Source organism: Scylla paramamosain, chromosome 18, assembly GCF_035594125.1.
Source record: "Scylla paramamosain isolate STU-SP2022 chromosome 18, ASM3559412v1, whole genome shotgun sequence".
Lineage (NCBI taxonomy): Eukaryota > Metazoa > Arthropoda > Malacostraca > Decapoda > Portunidae > Scylla > Scylla paramamosain.
Window position 1 is genome coordinate 18,777,150 of NC_087168.1, and position 15,307 is coordinate 18,792,456.

General features: G+C 43.5%; 1 protein-coding gene across 4 annotated transcripts in view; it reads right to left on the reverse strand.

The window, feature by feature from the left end:
- LOC135109235 (putative neural-cadherin 2) overlaps nt 1-15,307 on the reverse strand; it is a 312,599-nt gene that overhangs the window by 186,728 nt on the left and 110,564 nt on the right. Inside the window, exon 1 of one of the 4 annotated variants that reach the window (XM_064020471.1) lies at nt 5,018-5,507. The exons of the other annotated variants lie outside the window; for them this stretch is intronic. The gene's annotated coding sequence lies outside the window, so the exon portion shown is untranslated. Of the gene's footprint in view, nt 1-5,017; nt 5,508-15,307 lie in introns of those variants that run through there. 4 annotated transcript variants of the gene reach the window in all.

The following is a 15,307-nucleotide window of genomic DNA, read 5'->3' on the forward strand; positions in this document are numbered from 1 at the left end:
CTCTTTTCTATCGCCTAACTCAGTCTCACTTAAGTTATTCCTACCACGACTTTCGGTGACTAAATTCATACTCGCCACTAACACGCCACTCTCACCACGCATCCCGACTTTATTCATTCCTACCGCAACCTTTTACAGCTGTCATGTTCGCCACTGCTTCCTGCCACGCAGAATGTATCCTCATCACATCTTTCTGCAGTAAAACTCACTTTCACCACATTCACCACACTATTCCGCGAGTAAAACGATCCTCACCACACAGCATATTTTTAAGCTTTTTTTCACCACAACTTTCTATTAACAATTTCATGCCACGAAATCTTGAAAACAACCGTACCAAACTCATCCCAAGCTCTCTCAACAAACACTATTTTTTCGCCGTTTTTATCACAGCTCTACACTAACACATGCATAACTTTCCTCCCCACACTCATCAAACTCACTCACCACACATACCTATCCACCACACTCCTCACCACACAGACACACACACACACACACACACACACACACACACACAATTTCCCCGCATCATGATCACGCCTGAAGGTTGGACAAATGAAACTCGTGCATCTCTTTCTTTACACACTCCACTAGACACCCCGCTCCGCCCAGCCCCTCTCCTACTCATGACGGACAGACACACACGTATTCATCACCTCGATAATTAGCAGGCACAATAGGCGCATGTTATATTTACGAGTCGCTGCAGGAGGAAGGAGAGGAAGGGTCTGGTGGGGTGAGTGATAGATCGCCGCTACAGGAGGGATCTGGCGGCGCGGGCAGTGTGATGGAGTGTTCGTGGAGGGAAGAAATGAGTGAGTGGTTGATGGTTAGGGGAAGGGAGGAGGGAGGGAAGGGGTAAGGGGAGGGGAAAGAATGAGGGAGAAGAATGGAATGACCAGAAACACTCAGAAAGCTTCACTTCTTGCTCACAATCAATGAAATTTCTCTTTCTTCACTTGTCTCACACACACACACACACACACACACACTCTCTCTCTCTCTCTCTCTCTCTCTCTCTCTCTCTCTCTCTCACATCGCTATTACGGAAGCGTCGCGAGCCATTTATCTTGCAATCTCGCAGGATACTTTCATTGATCCCGCAGGATAGGCAGACTTTCCCACGTGCACGCAAACTCACGCAAAATAAAAACGGACCCACGAAGCCATGAATCCACGCAGCCTCACACGCTTTCCTCCTCAAGAAGAAATCAATAAGACGATGGAAGGAAAACTGCAGGAGTATCTTAGACTGCATATGTCTTGTATTGAGTTTGGTCTGTAGTATATGGGCTTAGATTAGATTAGATTTGGTTGTATTTTAGGTGTATTTGTGTATCTATGTACTAGATTCTGAGACGCTTCTACACTGCACCTCCACTACTTTCAGAAGGCTTCGGTTAACGCTACATGGGTTTTCAATGTCTTTTTACGGTTCTAGTGACATATTAACAAGCTTTCTACATAATTAACAGGAGGAACACTCTTGAGAACCGGGCTAATCATCTCCGTGGCCTTTGAAAACAGTCGTGGTTAGAGAACAAGGCGTTTCTGAACACTGACCTGTGTGTGTTTGTTTTCATCCTGTCCTCTATCCTCACAGCCCACACATCACACCTCCTTACATCGCCTCAGTACAATACAGGACTTGCTAATGAACACAGAGAAGGCGATGAATATTCCGACTGAACGTGACTCTCTGACTGTTCGTGTTCGGAGTGACGTCTAAATATATGCTAAGGAGGCAAGCAACGTGTCCACGCATGAAGTAAGATTAACTGGTGCATCCTGTCCCTCACCTCAACGCAATTCAAGCTTAATGCACTGTACCTGGTTGTCTTTACTCCCACGTGCACATCACCAGGACACACGAGACACCCTCAGGAAAAGTTTATCAGCCCTGCACTCTGACCCGTAATCAGAAACTCACTGGTCTCTCGCTACCATTATTTTCAAAGGCCACAAATATGATTACCAGGGTTCTCAGGAGTGTTTCTCTTGTTAAGTATGTAGATCATTTGTTAATCTGTTACTAGAAACGTAAAAATATCCTTAAAAGTCCGTGTAATTTTAACTAGAGGTTTTTTAATGTAGTGGAGGTGCGGCGTAGAAGTGTTTCAGAATATGGTCCTCTGTAAGGCGAGGCGAGGCAGACTGTCAAACCCTCTTATTACCTGAGCCGCTCCAAGACGTTACGTGCTCCTTACCCTTGACAGAGCCTCCTAACCGCAGCCACTTATCTGCCTCTACCTTAAGCCAAGCACGATAAAAAGGTATTATATATTAATGTAGGAACATGATCACTGTATCTCTTGTGTCAGATCAGTATGCTGAAGATTTATGACAGCACGACACCCGGGAATGCTTAAATCCATCGCGGTAAACTTGGTGAAAGGAGGAGCGATCTGTCATTAGCGCAAAATGTTTAACTTTCATTTACGCGCAACCCGGCCATTTTGAGGATCCACCTGTGTGCTTTGTTACACGAGTGGGCAAGGCTACTGAAGGGCTATCGCAACTGCAGCTCACGTTCCCCTCTTTTTTAGTCTTTTTTTCCCCCGGGACGTGAACTGCAGCGGTGCGGGTAGTGGCGTCCAGGATCTATAACGGTGGCATTTACTGACGGCTGTACAAGTTGTCCTATTTCGTTTTCTATTGACGGCGTGTGCTTCGGGTCACACGCCGTCCGAGTGACGCACGCTCGTGGCCGGACGTCAACTGAAATGCTGCACTCGTTTCCACCGTGTTTTGTGTTTTGGTCTTGACGCCGCTGATCTGCTGTCTCATAAAACCGGATAGATTCTCAGCGGATTAGAGGACTTAAGATTAAGGGAAGACTAAACGTATGGCAAAAGGAAAGCAGAGAGAAACTCGACTCCTAACCAAGAATACTAATGAGAAAAAAAACTAAAAGCAGCCTAGAGAGAGAGAAAAAAGATTACTCGACTTCCAACCAAGACCAAAGAAGGAAAACTAAACAGCCTGAAGGGACAATAGAAAAATGACTCGACTTCTAACCTTGAATACAGAAGAAAAACTACATCCAGTTAGAAATAGACACACAGATACTTTTGTTACATACCAATAGATCTTCTGGTATCTGTTTTCATTTAATCTCACTCTCACCACCAAGCCTCTAACTAACCAGGAGCACTTTATGAGCGTCAGAATATAGGGGACATGTAAGCTATAGAGGCGTGGGAGGCGGAGGAGCGCACACCTAACAGAGCTTCAAGGGGCTTCAATTCTCCACGTTATGTATGGGGCTGATCAATTACTCATAGGTGTGACTAGGAATGGTGTGACTAGGAGACAAGGGACGTCACTTCCTCATGTCTCCTGCATGTATTGGCCTCATTACGTCTACCAGGGAGCGGAGTGAGGGATGATGGGAGGCTGTGGAAGACTAAGGACAAATAGTGGTAAATCTGCTGGTTCTAGTGATGGTGTGTGTGTGTGTGTGTGTGTGTGTGCGGATGAGAGAGAGAGAGAGAGAGAGAGAGAGAGAGAGAGGAGAGAGAGAGAGAGAGAGAGAGAGCGCCAGAGGGAACAAAGAACAGTCATGCAAATAAGAAAGACCATTTTAATTGCTGCTCTCCGTCCGCCACCACCACCACCACCACCACCACCACCATGACCACCACCATCACCACCGCCGCCGCCACCCACAACACAGCCTCCCTCTCCTCACCCACAAGTCCCCATCTGCAAGACAATAAAATTTAGCGTATGAAATGCCAATATTCTGCGCCGGATTCACTTCGTTTGCCTCCATTGTCTGCACTGAGTGGCCTCGGACACTCTTAATGGGCTCTGTCTCACTGGCGCGTCTCGGAACACTCCACTCTCTCTCCACTCTCCTCTCTCTCTCTCTCTCTCTCTCTCTCTCTCTCTCTCTCTCTCTCTCTCTCTCTCTCTCTCTCTCTCTTCAAGTCTTTGTGTTCTTGTGGAATGCTGTGGATTTCAATGAGCGCTTACGTCTGCAAATTAGGTCTTTTTTTTTTTAATACTAACAGCTTCTACTTTGTCATTTTAACGAGGCAGGTGAAAGAAAGAGACAGAGGTAAATGCGTCTTGTTTTTATTTCTCTCCCTCTCCGTTTCTCTCCCCGCACTTGACGAAACAATGGGATACATCGGGTTTGTTTTGTTTTCTGTCGTAATGAGTCATCTGGTGGAGTAATGAAAAGGTGGGTAACATAAGCCAAATTCCACGCTAGATGCAGTCACCGCCATCCACGCCCCTAGAAGACTGCATGTTACTTGACCGATTTAACCCTCTAAGTTCTGACTGATATGACTTCTCCTTAAGCCTAATAAAAGGGTCTGGTTTAGAGTGCAGTTTTAAAGACACCACTAATAACAAATGGCGTGTATTCTTAAAAGCTTTAAACTCCAATCAAGACTATCTTCAAAGGCCATAGAGATTAGTCGGGTTCTCACGGTACTTTTTTTTCCCTTTGGTAGTACCGCATCTTTGTCCATTTATCACCAGAATCATAAGAACATCCTTGAAAGCTCAAATAACTTCCATTAAACCCTGCTGAAAGTACTGGAGATCAAACACTAAAACGCTTGAGAACATGAACCGAAGATCGATTGGAGAAGATAATTTTTTTTTTTCTAGAGTTTACTATTTCCATCCTTTGTAAAATCGTCTAGGGTTATAGAAATTAAGCGAAACATGTCAGGTACTCTTATGCGACGCACGGTATATTTGGTACACTGGGCAACTTCTTAATTTCCCCAAACGCGAGTGATACTGATTCCTGATGTTCTGAGCCGTATCGGAAAGTGGAAAACTCATAACTCTTAGATTACGCAACAGATGCATGTACTGCCATATCACTCACGGTGTATTTAGAACACAACGTAACTTCTCCCCCAATGAGCGATACCAATGCCTGATGTTCTTCTAGGCCGCATCGGAAACTGAAGAACTCTTTAGTTTTAGATTACGCAACAGATATCATGTACTCTCATAACACGCACGGTATATTTAGAACACCACTAACCTCTCCCATCCACAAGCGATACCAATGCCTGATGCTCTTCTGGGCGGCATCGGAAACTGAAGAACTCATTACTCAGAGGTGCTCGCTGCCGCCTTTGTCCTCACTGCGGCGCGGGAAATGAAAGTGAGGTTGCGAATCCCGTGTCCCACTCTGCCTTCCTTCTCATCCCTCACGTGTGAACCCTTGGGCCAGGCAGCCGTGTTTGGCCAGCCTCCAGTACAGCTAAGCAGGGGGAGGTGGGGAGACAGAGACAGAGACAGAGAGAGAGAGAGAGAGAGAGAGAGAGAGAGAGAGAGAGAGAGAGAGAGAGAGAATACAAGGTGCACTGCTGTGTGTGTTGATGTAATACAGTTCACACAAGGCGGTCTTTTTCGCCCGTTTTCTTTTTTCTTTGTCCTTTTTTTTCACTTTTTTTCAGTCTGTTTGATCGTCTTTTACGTTTTACATCTATTGCTAAATCTCTTTCCGTGCCGTTTTCTCTTGATTTTTTTTTTTTCTATTCATTTTTTTTCCCCGGTTTGTCTTGATGCTGGAGAGAATCAAGGGAAACTTCACCTGAAAACTGGTCATATTTCCAAGTAACAGTGAGAGAAATCCTGACGAAGGACAGACAGACAGACAGACAGACACCCGCCACAACTATTCGTATTTAATCAGTCCTGTTTGAGGGAAAGATTTACGGCGGCGAGTTTCGGCGTCAAGAAATAAAGAAGAAAAGAAGAACACGAGTTAAGAAAACGTGGATTTGTGAAAGAAAATGTTGACCACAAAAGAAAAAAAAAAAAACGGTAGGCGATATTAGTTTCCTGTTGTAACTTCCATCTTTGATCACTTTTTACTCACTCACTCTCTCTCTCTCTCTCTCTCTCTCTCTCTCTCTCTCTCTCTCTCTCTCTCTCTCTCTCTCTCTCTCTCTCTCTCTCTCTCTCTCTCTCTCGATTTGCCACTCTCGGCAAGTCTGAAGCTCCACCACGCCTTTTCTCACACATTCATATTAATTTCTTCATTCTTCGCCTCCAAACGACGCAAGTATTTTAGCTCAACTGCCTCTAGCTGCAGGTCTCTTCCTCCTGCCGTACGTTGATCTTCCCACGTCCTCCTGCACACTAACTCTCCCTCCTCGTCCCCTTTTCCCTTTGGCTGCAGAACGGAGGCGCGCGTGGTGAGCTTCCTCTCTTCCTCTCCTCCCCTGTGTTTCCCTTCCAGTCATTCCGGAACGATATGTGACGGCTATGTGTCCTGTTTGGCAGTGCAAGTGTGGCTCTCCTCGCACAAAACGCCGAGCCACGTGAGGTGTTGAAGGCAAAGGTTTCCTGGGTTTTTGGCGAAGGGGGAGTTGTTGTCACTGCTGTCCCATTCTTCTCCGCTCCATTAGTGCATTTTCTAACGGATTCCTATGTCTTTCCGCACAAGGAAGGGCCAGAATGCAAGACACAGGAGGTGAATGTTTCAGTTCTAGGGAAAGAAACATGCTACCCACGTTTTCTTGTTCTCGGGACAATAAATTCTTTAGCACACCAGGCCAGTCTTATGTTATTTTTTAAAGGATTACTAGCAGACTAAGAAAGCTCCATCTACTACTTCGATCTAATGGGAAACCGGGAATTGGCGAAGAGGGAACTGTTGCCATTGCTGTCCCATTCTTCTTTGGTCCATTAGTGCATTTTCTAGTAGATTTTTAAAGGTCTGTGTATTTCAAGGGAAGGCTAGATAGGGAGACACAGGGGTAAATGCCTCTCCCCTCTGATATGTTACCCACGTCCTGTTATTCCCGGCATAATAGATCCTTTAGCACACTAGCACAAGATTATATTCACTTCTTAAAACGAGGGATGCCGAGAGAGACTAAGGATGCTCTGTCTACAACAGCGACATACTGTAAACACCAGGAATGGGGACAGGAAGGGAAGGGCCGCTGCTACATACATAAAGTTGAACAAAGTTTGGACACCTTCAAGTGGTCGGAGAGTTTGTATGTTTACCGCAGCAAACACTCCGCGGCTTGTGTGAGTTCTGTAGGCGTTTCCGGACTGTGAAGCTGAAAGGGTGATGTCATTATTCATATAATAGATTCTGCAGTTAATACATTTACTAACTTAACTCACTTTACTAACTTATTCGACCTACTGAATAATAGCACTGATAGAGTAGCACCACTAATAACTCATTACTTTACTGAATGCTTCTCCGATTGCTATAATAACAAGAACACAGGAATTTAAGAACATAATGAAAGTTGCAAGAAGCATAAAAACAATTATTTACCTTGTTTTGCAGTTGTCTTTGAGGGATAAAAGATCTAAAGCAGAGCAGCAGGTAGTTGTAGTTCAATGATTCTACCTCCAATAAGATCCTTACTCTGGGATTATTTTACATTTAGAATTGTGACTGATGGAAAGAAAAGATCGATAACAAAACAGTAAGTAGCGGCAGGACAGCGACACCATTCACAATTTCCAAATACCTAAGGCGAAATTATTATATTTAGATTTGTGTTTCGAAAAAATCTTGAATCCGAGCAGCTGGTGAGTGATCAGTATAGTGTTGCTGTCACGTCTGTCATGGAGTGTGCCCGTTAACCATAGTTTATTGCCCTCACCAAATTAATGACGCGAGGACCAACCGGGTGTTTGTACCAGATGACGGCACACCTCCGCGCACAGCCGCCCCAAGCACCGGTATCACGAAGCCCAGTGAATTTCCTGTATATAAAACTGGATAAAAATTAATATATGTTAGTAGATGTCACGAGGCTCAGTGAATTTCGTATGTATAAAAGAATAGAAATTAACATATGGATTATGTCACGAAGTTCAGAAAATTTCGTGAATGTATATGGAACAGATTAATATGTGGACTAATTAAGTGTTTTTAATTAAGATCTCTACAAAAAACTAAGATTCCTATTTTCAACATCACGCACCAAGAATTATGTCAAATTTAACTTGAAACTGAAATCAACAATCTACCCTTACACACGCACACGCACACACACACACACAATGCCATACCTACACCACACACACACACACACACATAAATAGGGAAAGCCGTCATACACACAAACAATACACTGATCCCCAGCCCACAGGAACACACGGGGCTTCAACGTACGCGTGTTTAGCGGTGACTTAATGCCTTGGTTTGATGCCCGTGTGTTGTGTTATGGTGGCGGGATGCTTATGTCTCTCTCTCTCTCTCTCTCTCACTCTCTCTCTCATCTCTCTCTCTCTCTCTCTCTCTCTCTCTCTGTGGATTAAGTCTTCATCCATTGATTAATTCGTGCTTTAAACTTAAATTTAATACTGTATTCGTCTATCTATCTATCTGTCTATGTGTCTATCTGTCTGTGTCTATCTACAAATTCATAACAGAAACAGATCGTCATATACAGAAACATACATAAATACATACATACATACATACATACATACATACATATATACGATTCTCTCTATTCTGCACTTCCGCTAGCGTTTCCCCCCCCCCTCTCTCTCTCTCTCTCTCTCTCTCTCTCTCTCTCTCTCTCTCTCTCTCTCTCTCTCTCTCTCTCTCTCTGTCACATACCTGAATCGTTCGCCTGAGAGAGAGAGAGAGAGAGAGAGAGAGAGAGAGAGAGAGAGAGAGAGAGAGAGAGAGAGAGAGAGAGAGAGAGAGAGAGAGAGAGAGAGAGAGAGAGAGAGAGAGAGAGAGAGAGAGAGAGATAGCGATAAAGCCTTCGATGTCAGGAAGCATTTAGTGTAAACATAAAGACGTGGGGAGTAGCAGGGTACAATACAAGGCAAGTTCTTCTTTTCTTCTTTCTTCTTCCCTGTTATCTGCTGGAGGGGCAGACGGAGGGAAGGGGGAGAAGGCAATTGTTCTGGGAAGTGTTTGAGGGGAAGGACAAAGGCAGAGAGAGAGAGAGAGAGAGAGAGAGAGAGAGAGAGAGAGAGAGAGAGAGAGAGAGAGAGAGAGAGAGAGAGAGAGAGAGAGAGAGAGAGAGAGAGAGAGAGAGAGAGAGAGAGAGAGAGAGAGAGTCGTTTTGTTGTTTTGTTTAATTTTTAAGTTAATTCGTATGCAAAATCTATGGAGGTATTGGTGCTGTAGTAGTAGTAGTAGTAGTAGTAGTAGTAGTAGTAGTAGTAGTAGTAGTAGTAGTAGTAGTAGTAGTACCAGCAGCAGCAGTACTAGTAGCAGCAGCAGCAGTAACGAACAAACCTTCAAAAAAATATCCCCACCAGCACCACCACCATCACCACCACCACCACCACTACTTCCAGTAACAACAACAACGACAACAAAAACAATCACTGTCACAATTTACCTTTTCACCCCAATCCCCAGTGGCGTCGTAAGAAAAGAACGAAAAAAAAGAAGGAAAGAAAGACAAACAAAACAAGAAAACACAAAATACACACACAAAAAAGAGAATAGAAAAAATAAAAGAACCCGAGGAGAGAAAACTGAAAAAAAGGAGCGAAAAAAAGAAAGGACAGCTTCTCTTTCCTCGCAGTTTCGTGGGGAAAAAATAGAAAAAAATAAAAGATAAACCTTCCCTGGAGAGAGAGAGAGAGAGAGAGAGAGAGAGAGAGAGAGAGAGAGAGAGAGAGAGAGAGAGAGAGAGAGAGAGAGAGAGAGAGAGAAAGTGTGTCTAGCCTCTGTACTCTCATTTTTTTCTTATTTCTTTTTTTCTTTTACGATACGAAAATAATAAAAAAAAAACGTATTTCAAATCCTTAAATCCGAGATACATAATACATAGCTCAGGATTTCCAGCCTTACACTCTTGTCCATTCCTGTAATTTTTAATAAATTGATGAATATTTAGTAGCCACAGTAAAAAAAAAAAAGGAAAATACACTGCACATTCATATATATATTCATTGGTACTAAGTGGTGTAAAAATAGTAGTAACAGTAGTAGTAGTAATAGTAGTAGTAGTAGTAGTCGCCGTCTGTTCTTCTCTCATACATACATACGACTCTCTCTCTCTCTCTCTCTCTCTCTCTCTCTCTCTCTCTCTCTCTCTCTCTCTCTCTCTCTCTCCTTCCCTAACCCTTGTCTGGACACCGGGGATCTTGTCGTCATCTACAGGAACAAGAGCGCCACAGTTTCCCACGCGGTAAGTCTTGCGCGACGTACCAGCTTTGGGTGAGCGGCGGCGGAAAGGAAATATGACACCTGGGGGCCGGCAGATGTAAAAAAAAAAGATAGTGTAGGAGGCGTGCATGTTACTGAGGGTGTGTTTTGCTCAGTGTTTTGTATAATAGAGGTGTGTGTGTGTGTGTGTGTGTGTGTGTGTGTGTGTGTGTGTGTGTGTGTGTGTGTGTGTGTGTGTGTGTGTGTGTGTGTGTGTGTGTGTGTGTGTGTGAGGAAAGATGCATGTAGGTAATAATTATCTTTCTGTTTTTGTTCTTGTTATCCATGCCCTGTTTTTTGTTCTTGTTCCTGTTCTTGTTCTCCTTCTTGTTCCAAATCTTTTCTTATTCTTGTTCTTTTCATCCTTTTGCTGTTGTTGTTGTTGTAGTTGTTTTCTTCTTCTTTTTCTTTATGAACACTGAACATTATCATCATCATCCCTACTGTATTTGTCTTGAGTCCTCTGATATGCTAAAAAATCTATCAATTGTCAGCTTTTGCATGAATCATCACAGAATTTCAGATTCAGAAAGCCTTTCAAAAACACAGTGGAAATAAGTGCATTAGGTGACTAAAACTATTACTATTGCTATTGCTATAAAACTAAAACTATTACTATTGCTAAAACTATTACTATAAAACATAAACTATTGTTCTCTTTGTATTCTCTAGGTCTAGGCTTCCATGCACCACAACTGTCTGGCCCTTGAGGTAGGCAGGCTCCTCTGGGTCTCCTGTCCGCTGATTAACGCCCGGGTGGTGATAGACAGCCGCCGTATGTCCACACAGCATCACGCTCACTGGTGCCTAACGATGGTGTGTCCCTTTACTCACACAGACAGAGGCAGAGCAAGAGCGAGAGAGTGGGAGAGAGAGCGAAAGCGAGAGGGTGAGAGATACTCCTGCACAGAAAAAAAAAAAAAACTATATAATCAAGTATTTCAGTAACCCCTCGGTACTTCTCCTGCCCTTCTGAATGCACTCTTTCAAACACCCACTCAATACACTTCTCTCTCTCTCTCTCTCTCTCTCTCTCTCTCTCTCTCTCTCTCTCTCTCTCTCTCTCTCTCTCTCTCTCTCTCTCTCTCTCCCTGCTGCAGATTCCAATAAGTTGTGTCATCGGGTTGAGTTTTGTGCAGTGACAAGTTACGTACATTTCACAGTGAGTCATTTAATGGGACTACGTAACATTTAATTGCAATCTCTGTACATCTATCTATTTCCGTCTATTTGTCTGTCTCTCTCTGTTTGTCTGGCAGTGTATCCGTCTTTGTCTCCTTCCTGTCCAGACGTTCATTATGTTCTCAAAAGTCTCTATGTGGATTAAAGTCAATAGGCTTTATTATTTTATCTTATATTTTTGATGTTTTGTTCTCATCTTCAATAACAACCTTACAATAGCGCACTGTGTATGTTTATTTCTACAAACAGAGAGCTGCATACCTACCCACCCACCTACACACACACACACACACACACACACACACACACACCTCCAATGCTGAACATAAAAAAATAAATACACACAAAAAAAATAAACACTATCTATACTCATGTTTTTATTTTCTTTTTTTTTGTTCACGAAGCTAAAAAAAAAAAAAAACTGGGACTATTTTTCATCATTAAGGCAGAGATTTTTTTGTTTTGTTTTTAATACTTTTCTGAGTCTTTCAATGGGGTTTCGTATTTTTCCCCCTCGTCTTCATTGTTATCACTGACGAGGGTTTATTGCTATTGTTTTGAAGTCTGTAATGCGTCAAACAATCATAACACTTGTATACAAAAACCCCTATTGTTGTATATGGAGATTTTCATAGAACCGGTGATACATATATACTTAGTTCTCACATATATATTTAGTTGTACGTAGGAAGACAAGGCCATGACTGAGATCCGTGATACATATTCTCTCTCCCTCTCTTTCTCTCTCCCTCTCTCTCTCTTTTTCACGCACACATACACGCAAACAAGGAAAAACGTATAACAAGATTGAAAGAGGAAGGAGAGACGCAAAAAACCGTAAAAAAAAAAAAAAACGAAAGAAACAAAACAAGAAAAGAGAGATAGAGGGACAGAAAGAAAATAGAGCCAAGAGCAATACATGACCGAATTCAAACAAGGAACACTGGCATGAAAAGATAACACGCAGTCATCCCAACAAAGGCTCCCGACGACCGTAACAGAAACGCGGCCATTTCTATCGCAATAAAGAGAAATGGCTATTTGAGCATGCAAACCACACCTTCACTCCCCCTCCCCGCTCTGCCCCACCCGCACACTGCTCCACTCTCCCCTTACCAACACCCACGCACCTACCTACCTTCTGTCCCCGTCCGCCCTCACCTACACCCTCCTCTGTGCCCCCCTGTCCCTGCAACGCTCTCACATTGTTCCACTGCGCCCCTGTACAGCAATACACTTACCTATCTACCTACCTGCCTTCCTCTACCCATCTACCCCTGCAACACTTCATCCTGTCCCTGCAGTCTCTTATCTATCGTACCTTTCTCTGCCCAAACTCTGATCCTGCAACGCCCTGCCTCACACTCAAGCTTCTCCATCTCGCCCCTGTACAGTCTATCTATCTACCTTGCTCTGTCCACCCTCAATCTCTGCCTCATTCCATCCCACTCTCACGCCTTTGCTAACATTCTTTCCTGTCCTTTTTCTTGTCCTGTACACTAAGCATCTGTTCCTGCCTCTTCCTTTCCTTATCTTGTGTAGTAGTCCTGTATTCCAATCTTCTCCCTTCTTTCCTTATTTCATGCTCCTCTTCTCATCTCATTCCCTAACCTTCTTTCCTTGTCCTATCCTGTCCACTAACCTTGTATTCCTACCTCTCTTCTCCTTATCTTACTTAGTTGTTCTCTGTCCTTGTCTTCTCCCTTCTTTCCTTATCCCATGCATTTGTTCCTTGTTTTTCCCATTCTTGCCCGCCTCAGTATCCTTTCTATCTTATCCCATTCTGTCCAATAACTTTCTGTTCCTACTTCTCTTCTCCTTATCTCGCTTGGTACTCCTCTGTTTCTGCCTTTCATTCTTCTTATTGCTTGCCTCGCCTCCCCTTGCCCAGTCCAGCTTCTTTCCTTCCCTCCTTCCTTCCTTGTTTCTCCAATAACACTCTGCTTCTACCTCTTCCTTCTTTATCTCAGCCTATACCAGTATTTTAGTATTATGTATCATCATTTTCCCATTTTCTGGTTTTATTTTTGTGTGTTTTTTTTTTTTTCAGGATAAGGGAAGGTGGAAGCCATCAGACCTACTTGTGGCATGGATGCGTATCTTTTATACAGAAACTGGTCTTTTTTTTCCATATTTTCTCTCTATGGAGGAGTGAAAAATTGGGAATGGACTATTTGCTTAATGTAGATCACACCTTAGGACTCTCTCTCTCTCTCTCTCTCTCTCTCTCTCTCTCTCTCTCTCTCTCTCTCTCTCTCTCTCTCTCTCTCTCTCTCTCTCTCTCTCTCTCTCTCTCTCTCTCTCTCTCTCTCTCTCTCTCTCTCTCTCTCTCTCTCTCTCTCTCTCTCTCTCTCTCTCTCTCTCTCTCTCTCTCTCTCTCTCTCTCTCTCTCTCTCTCTCTCTCTCTCTCTCTCTCTCTCTCTCTCTCTCTCTCTCTCTCTCTCTCTCTCTCTCTCTCTCTCTCTCTCTCTCTCCGTCTGTCACGCACATCCCTCTCGCCTCAGTCTCCGCTTTCATCACCTCCTGCTGCTGCCTCTGAGCCTCTCCCGTACCTTCTCTTTGGTGGTATTTCGCCATTCATACCACAGCCATTTCCGAATATCCCGCTATTCTCTCCTCACCTCCTTTCAAAACGGCTTTACATACTCAAAAAAAATTCTACATTAGTTTCCCCCCCCCCCCCAAAAGTTCCCGGTTCCTCTTATTTCCATTGTCCCGCCATCCTCTGAGGCAATTGTCTTTTCCATTTCAATCTCGTAATTGTCAGACTTAACGCTTTCTCCTCCTAATGATTTAGAGTCACATCTTGCTGTTCCTTGCCCGCCACACGAGTTCCTGGAGCTACTACGTTTTCTATACACACGCTGAGTATACGATTCATGTTTTTGCAGTAGTTCATTGTATGTGTCCATCATGCGTCACTGTACACAAAGGAAGCCGACTAACAAGTTTTTTTGTGGCAATAGTGGCAAAGAATCAGTCCTTTTCTTGTTCTTGTTTTTATTGTTCTAGTTTTTGTTCTTGTTCTTGTTCTTTTATTTCTTTTCCTTCGTCTTCTTTTCTTTATCTTCATATTGTTTTTCATTTTCTTCATCGTCTTCTTCTGTAGTGAGAACACAACACTAAGCATCCTGAACACTCCTCCACTCACAGGTCATGAAGCCTCCTGGTCTCACGTAACACAATTTCTACGTCCTGTAACTTGATTATCTTGGGAACACAATTATAAGCCCCATTCTTCCTAATGCAGATAAAAAAATTAAAAAAATGAATTTCTACATCACTCAGTACTTCCCGCGGCCGCCCCATCCTGCATCACCTTCCATTACAAGATTAGCCAGAGCATTATTCCCTTACAAAGTACCCTCCGCGATTCTGCACAACCCCTCGCTTCCTCCCTCGAACTCTGGCGCTGGTGTGGTGCTGATGACGGTGTGGGGGGGAAGTCCACTCATAAGTTGCTTTAATGCTCCTCTGTTTCAGGTCACTCTAGCATCTTTACCGTCTTCCACCCCTCATGCGGGCTGTACGCAAATGTCAACACGTTGTGATTGCTTCTTATCTGTTCTGGCTGCATAGTTTCTTTTCAATTCACGATCATATGTACTCTGATGATGCATGTTTATTGCAGTGTCTTATATATATGCCTTCGCATTATTTTATTATGTATCTTGCTGTATTTTAAGTTTTTTCTTGTTATAACATAAAATATATGATTGATTTTTCAAGTTCATGCCAGACACTAAGACCTCCATTATGCGCTTAGCAAGCAGAGATGAGCCCCCTAACACGGAAGCAGTGGTAATTCCAAGGAAAATCAGAATGATACCTCTCAGGTTCGACCAATTAGCGGTAGCAAAACGGCAGAGGCACCTCCGCTTTGGGGGATCCTGAGGAGGAACTGGAGCGATAAGGCAAGATACAGATATGAAATTGTGATCAAAGGTGCCCCACGTAGAGGAGAGTGACAGAATAAGGAGAAGGATT